A 7,485-nucleotide genomic window follows, 5' to 3' on the forward strand; every position below is an offset into this window, starting at 1 on the left:
GATGCCTATGGTTACAATCTCATTTGGGAATGGGTTGTCTTTGTTATATTAACGAGGCAAGATTAGTGTAAAGCTTCTCTTGAGTCAATCTCTTGAGATATAAAAGAGATTCAATAAGCAGGCAGAGCAGAGATTGGGTAAGATAGATGCCAAGGAAGATGTCAAGATAGATGAAAATCGCCCAGGATCAGACGCTCAAAAGAATCAAGGACCTTCCTCCAGAGCCGACAGACAGAAAGTCTTCCCTAGAGCTGGCACCCTCAATTTGAACTTCTAGCCTCCTAAACTATGAGAAAATAAATTTCCTTTTGGTAAAGCCATCCACTTGCGATATTTCTGTTATAGCAGCACTAGATAACTAAGGCAATCTCTTCAAGGGCCCTCCTCTTAATGTCCAGAGCTTGTGGGGTTGCATCCTGTACCTCTTCTCTCCCCAGTCTTCACATCACTTGAGCATATCTCTTCCCAGGGCACAGTGATGAAGGACAGAGACCACCTGGCCTGTGTCTCTGAATTCGAGACTCCCATGAATGCCTTGGTTGGCCTGAGCCCACAGTGCCCCCATGGCCTGCTGTTCTGCTGGATGCTAGCTCCATGAGCCTGAGCGAGAATACTAGAAACTACCCTCACTTTCCCCTTCTCCCTCCTGGGGACACTCTCCTCTGATCTCCCCAAGTGTCACTGCCCAGTTTCTGCCACCATCTTCTCTTCCCTGAACTATGGTCACAATCTCCAGACTCCACTTTCTCTAGGCTCCAGGCTCTCCTCAGACCACAGTCCACCCTCCATATCATTGTTCAGGGGTTGCTTAAATGGATGATTTGTCCATTTTGCCCCTCTGCCTTCAGTAGTCTACACATGGCTTTGCCTTACATCAGGGCCTGCAGGTTTATTGTTCCCCACTGCCCTCATTCCTATCCCTGCACACCTCAGCAGTCAGGCTGCCACATATACTCCAACAGTTCAGGCTCCTCTGAGCTTCCTGCTCTTTCTGTCATCACTGTAGCTGTCCCTCTCCTTGGCATGCCCTTCCATTTTGATAAGCCTTCCCTGAGCTCCAAACAGTCACAATAATCTCCTCCTCTTTGCTCTCACAGCTTCTAAGTAATCTCCCCTGATTTCACCCCAAATGACTCCCTGTCCAGGGCTCTAGCTGAGACACTAGCCTGGAGTGGGTGCTAGGTGGTGGAGAGACCACAGCTGGAAAAAGTAATGGGCCAGAGTGACAGAGGGATACAAGGCAAATTCTGGTGCCAGCTGTCCTGTGGACAGGCCATGTGACTGTGAGATCTGGGGAAGACTTGGCCTCAATTGTCCTATGGGACCCTTGGGGGTTTGGACAAGGTATGTTGGAAGCCGGCAGCCTGCTGATTGTACACTCCCCTTTGGAAGAAGGAAGAAGAAGTGGGTTTCTGTGCAACTTTGTTTAACATTCCAGGTGTTGCCCCAGGGATTTCTTACTCAAGCAGTACTTGCACATCAGGGCTCTTTACAGCTGTTGGGGGGTATCCCAGAGCATCAGTCCCCTCAGCATGCTCTTGACTCCCTCACCTCCCTTGCTAGCTTCAGAGTTCCCACAAAACTAAACTGAGAGAGAGCTGGGTGTCAGTGTCACTCCTCAGACTAGGGCAGAGGATCTGCCCAGTCCTCCAATCCTCTACATGAGACCCAGCACACTCAGAGCACCTTTCCTATTGGCTGATGGGCACATTCCACCTCAGACAGTACTGGACACTGCTGCTTGTTTGGGATAGTCAGAGCCCAAGCAGCTTACACACTGCTCTGATGCAGGTCAGAAGTTTGGACTCAGAAGTCACCACTTGCCGTCCCTCTCCAGGGCACAGGAGAAACTCCAGGCTCCCTAGGTTCCAACAGTGAGCTATATCAAGGGCTTGGTACATGCAGGTGAGAGTCCACAGTGTGAGCTAGGGAGGCCATTTCATACCCTTAGAACCTATGACTGCCCATCTTTCATGGGCGGAAGGGAGAACTGAGCTGCCAAGCTTGACTTTTTCATAATGTCTCACCCCATTGACAGGATAAACAGAAGATTCTAGGTGAGTCCAAAAACAGAAAACAAAGTCAAATCTTTCACCTCAGGTCTTGAGAGCTGGACAAATATCCCTTCCCTATAGCAGGGGCCCTTCTCCAAGGCCTGGGCATCTCCTGCCCCTCTGAAAAGCTCCACTCCCTCAGGCCTGCTTGCCCTGGAGACAACCTTAGTCAGAATGGCCAGCTTGTGTGAAAAGGAGGACTGGGGGGATAGATTGCCCCTCCTCTCGGGAAGCACTGGGATAGGACTCACAAGAACCATGTCCATCCCTAGCCTCTATCTGTGGCCACACCACTGTCCCTGTCTGTGCCCAGAATTCATGGTCAACACACGAGAAGGCCCACAGCTTGACTGTCAGTTCAGACTCCTGCACCAGGCTACCCGGGTTCTAGGCTCGGTCCTGGTATGTCCAGCTCTGTAATATTGGGCACCTATGTAGCCACTCTGTGCCTCAGTCTCCTCCTCTGCTAAACAGATGACAATGACAGTGTCTGCTCTACAGAATTATCGTGAGGGTCGAATGATCTTTTGTGCCTGCTTAGTATATATGAGTTACTGTTGTTGTTGTTGTTAATGTGTTAATGTGACTCCTTGGATTAATACTTTAGAAGTAAACATGGGACCAGGGAGGTAGTGAAATTGAAGTTGCTCAGGCCAGGAGCTCAAGTCCCTCAGGAAATCAGAAGGAGCGTTTTATACAAGGCGATCTCCAAAGAGATGTTTGCATTTTTATAGGATCAACTAAAATGAATGAGGCTCTAATGGTGGGGTTCCACATACCAGCTTGTTGTTGCTGTTGTTATGTGCCGTCAAGTCAGCCCCAACTCATAGCGACCCCTCCTTGGGTTGCCGAGGCAGTATCACTATGGAAGTAGATTGCCCCATCTGCCTTCCAAGGAGTGGTTGGTGGGTTTGAACCACCAGCCTTCTGGTTAGCAGTCAAGTGCCTTAGGCACTATGCTACTAGAGCTCCTACATACCAGCTTAGGCCAAGTATTTTATTTCAGAATCTCAAATCTTAGTGCTATCTGTAGGGAGGGGATCCTCCTAAACCCAACCCCTGCAGGAAGTGTCTCACCTAACCTGGAGAAATGGACGAGTACTTCACATATGCATGTGAACCCCTCCAGGGAAAGGAGTGAAGCAGTCTGGTTTAAGCAGACCATCTTCTTCATTGATTATTTCTTGTTCTTGGGCCTGTTACTTAACCTCCTTGTGCCTCACTCTGCTGTACAAGGTGCCTAGGCGTTTACCTGGATAGACGGAGGACCACAATGGCTATGTGTGTGCCTGAAATACCTGACACATAGCACTTGCACCTAAACTGCCCAAGCAGACAGCCCACCCAAGGGACCCCAGGTCGGCTTTGAACTCTGCAGCTAGGAGAAGCACGAATATTGTCAAAGCCCAAGGTGCAGTGGCCTGGCCTTGGTGGCACAGGTGACTCAGTCCTTACTCCTGGCAAGTTGCCTCCATCCCTGAGCTTTCCTCTTCTCATACAGAAACAGGGCACACCCCAACTTTGCCTGAAGGCAGTGTGGGGGAGTCAAGTGTACATGCAGGGACAGACATTCCTGCCCTGTGTCCAGGCATACTGACACCAAGCAGGGTATACTTACACTGTAGTCAACAGAGAACACTAGCCATAGGTTGGCTCAGGCCCTGGACAATTCCTGCCTTCTGCCTTCCTTTCACCTGCAGGATTAGCCCATCAGGAGATGGAATTGTGGGCAGGTTGAGGCTGGGACATGTACCAAGGCTCATCATTTACTAGCTGCATGACTCTGAGGCAATCACTTTGTTATAGGAGCATGACTGGAGCTTCAGTGAGGAAGGGGTGCAGCCTTTAGGAGCCCCCACATCCCAGCATGTGAGGAGCTGTTCTCCATGCCCCACACACAAGATCACATATGTCACCCAGTGCAGGATATCCCCACACCCGGATGACTGGGGACACTCCACATCTGGAGAAGTGCTGAGGGCCCTGGAGGCCAGGCACGTTTGGATGATATTTTGCAGCTGGAGGTGTGTACCAGGAATTACCTCGTCTCCATCCAGAAGGCACAGACACCTCTGTGGTGGTCAGGGGCCACCTCCTGGATATTCCAGATATTCCAGACCTCAGTGATTCTAGATGGGGATTCTGACGCCTCATACGGGAAGAGTCCTGGGCCCAGGTCTCCAAGTGAGGCCAGCCATTTATAAACCTACTCAGTGGTCGGCCTCTCCGGGATCTGCTTGCACCTGGAGGTACGCATGTAAAAAAGGCTTAAAGGAATTAGTTAAGAATTAAGATATCACATAGCAACAGAAACAAGGGTCTGCCCAAAGGGCTGCCATCAAAGGTGAGTATTGAGATTGTGACACTGGATTCCCAAGCTCTGAAAAAGAGCTGCAGGAGAGGGGCAAGATGGTTTAATCAGAGCTCCAGGAGGAGGCATTGACCACCCCCCCCCCCACCTTGAAGGCCTGGGTAAGCAGTCAGTGGGTATGTTTCCTGAATTTAAGGCTTGGGTTTTGCCGAAACCCAATCCAAACACACTACCATTGTCAAGACAATACAGACTCATCGCAATCCTGTAGGACAGAATAGAATTGCCCTACAGGGTTTCCTGGTAGCATAGTGGCTAAGACACTTGCTTGCTAACCAGATGGCTGGCGGTTCAAACCCACCAGCCACTCCTCGGAAGGAAGGTTGGGCAATCCTACTTCCGTAGTGATACTGCCTCGGAAACCCAAGGAGGGGTCGCTATGAGTCGGGGCCGACTCGACGGCACATAACAACAACAACAACAACAACAGGGTTTCCAATGCAGTGAAACTTTATGGAAGCTGACTGCTACATCTTTCACCCACAGAGTGGCAGTGGGTTTGAACTGCTGACTTTTGGTTAGCAGCCAAGCACTTTGACAACTGCATCATCAGGGCGCCTCTTGATTTTGCCAAGTGGAGCTAAATTAGGGCCCTCAAGGAGAGGTTGGGAGGCAAAGAGGTCTGAGGTCTGGGACAGGGTCGTCCCAGCAAACACAGACACCCTACCACTGAGTTATAAAGTGAATGGAGGAGGTGTCTTTCCCCTAGTAATGCCCTCAACTTCAGGCACTGAGCTCTGAGCCAAACTGGGCAAGTAGGAGTGTCTGGGGGAAACAGCCTGGGTGAGTGAGAGCAGAGTTGCCTTCCCAGGGGCAGTGCTTCTGCATTAGTTAAGCCTCCTAGGAGACTGCAGGAGGAGAGGAACCATCTCTCTGACCACACTCCTGCTCCCACCCTTCCAGGCCACTGTGATGCCCTCTGAATGATGTGACTATACTCCAGACATCTGTTGTCACCCATCACCACAGAGCCTTCCCTTCTCTCACAGGGAGACCTGAGGGCTCAGCACCTGTGCCAGCTCTCCCTGACTGCTGGAGGCTGCAGATGCTGGGAAGCTGGTGCCTGCTCCCAGGAACATGTTCTGATAGATTCTTTTGGGGGGGGAAAAAAAAAAAACAACTTTAGTTTCAATAGCTGAAAGGTGGAAAAAGCACAAATGCCCATCAAGAGATGAATGGATAAATAAATTGTGTTTCATACATATAATGAAATACTACTCATCCAGTAAAAGAAATGTAGTCTTGACAAATGCTACAATATGAACAGAGCTTGAAGACATTATGCTGAGCAAAAGAAGTTAATTATAAGAGGGATAATATTTTTTGGCTTTACTTACATAAAATGAAAAGAATAGACATATGTGTAGAGACTAAAGTTTATTAGTGGTTATGAAGATTGATGAAGAATTGATGCCTTTGAATTATGGTGTTGACAAAGAATATTGAATATACCATGGAAGAACAAAGAGGAGAGACCAGGTTCAAAAGAAGGACATCACGCTTGCTAAAGTAGAGCATCAGTGAAAAAGAGGAAGACCCCCAATGAGATGGATTGACACAGTGGCTGCAACAGTGGGTTCAAACATAGAAATGATTGTGAGGATAGCACAGGACCGGGCAATATTTCTACTGTACATAGGGGCACTATGGGTCAGAACTGACCTGACAGCCTCTAACAAGAACAACAAGTGGGGTGGATGAGAAAGGAGGGCTAATGGAGTACTGAGTTTTCGGTTTACGGTAATGGAAAAATCACATTGATTAAGGGGAGGGTTGCAAACACCTCATGGAATTTAGTTCCTTGATTTGGAGTTTAGGATTATGGTTTCATGGGACATCATTGTTAATTGAACTAATAATATGTTCAGTGCCTCTGTTATAGCTCCTAATTTGTTATATAATGCATGAGGTCTTAAAATCTTGCAAGAGGCCATCAAAGGCACAATAATTTGTCTCCCTATTCACCTGGAGCAACAAAGGAAGATGGAGAGATAGGAAGAGAGTCGGGAGAAGAAAATGGAATGGGTGGCTAATTGCCTCCATGAATAACTGACTCCTTTCAGGAGACCAGAAGAACTGGATGGTGCCCAAGTATTACTGTTGAACATTGTGGTAAAAAACTCTATAGAAGAATCCTGATCAAAATAGTGAGAATGAGAGTTCCGTCAAGATGGCAGACTAGGCAGAAGGACTGCACAGACCCTCTTCAACAAAGAAAAAGAAAACCAGTTAACACAGACACAGAAGATAATCTTGGACCCCTGAGCCTTGAAGAGAAGGATACAGAAGTGGACTAAACCCCAATTAGCAGAAGAATTTGCCTGAAAATACCGAAAAAGGAGACATATGGAGCTGCGGTCTGGAAGCAATACTGAGCAACCCTGATGGCACAGACAGCTTGGAGATTCCCAAGTGGTAGTAGGACCTAAGAATTAACCTAAAAATCACCCTGCTAGCCAGGGACTGCACGGAGGACTGTGCAAGGTGGCTGGGGAACAAACGGAGAAGGTGAAGAGAAAGGTGGGCTGAGCTGTGGACTTTTGCCAGTCCGGAGGACACTGGCATTTTGTAGGTTTAAAAAGCGGCTTTACTATTTTGGGTGTTTAAAGAGACAGCGCTCTTGCAGATTTCTGGGGATTAAGAACACGTTCTGCTTTCCAGCAACCCCAAGGACACTTGGGGCCTGCAAGACTGAAAACGTACGACATCCTTCTTGTTACCACACCCTACACCCGCTTGGTGAATGGAGGTGTGGCCATTCCCACTCCCACCTACCTTCTGGGCCCACAGGAACTCCATCACAGTCTGTGTGCTCAGACAGCACCTGGGTGCCCTACCCTGTCCTCCACCAATTTTTTATTTTTTTATTTTTCGCTTTCTTTTTCCCGGCGATTAGTTTGCTTGTATTTGTCCATTTTAAACCAACTAATATTGTTAATACTTTTGTCTTTTTAATTATTATTCTTAATAGTCCCCTACCAGGTCCTAGTTTTCAGCATTTTTTCTTTTCCCTGTGCCTGGTTGAAATTCTGCCCCCCCAAATTTAAGGGTTTTTTTTTT

This window comes from Orycteropus afer, unplaced genomic scaffold, assembly GCF_000298275.1.
Source record: "Orycteropus afer afer isolate SDZICR_OR568_19922 unplaced genomic scaffold, OryAfe1.0 scaffold00498, whole genome shotgun sequence".
In the NCBI taxonomy this organism is placed as follows: domain Eukaryota; kingdom Metazoa; phylum Chordata; class Mammalia; order Tubulidentata; family Orycteropodidae; genus Orycteropus; species Orycteropus afer.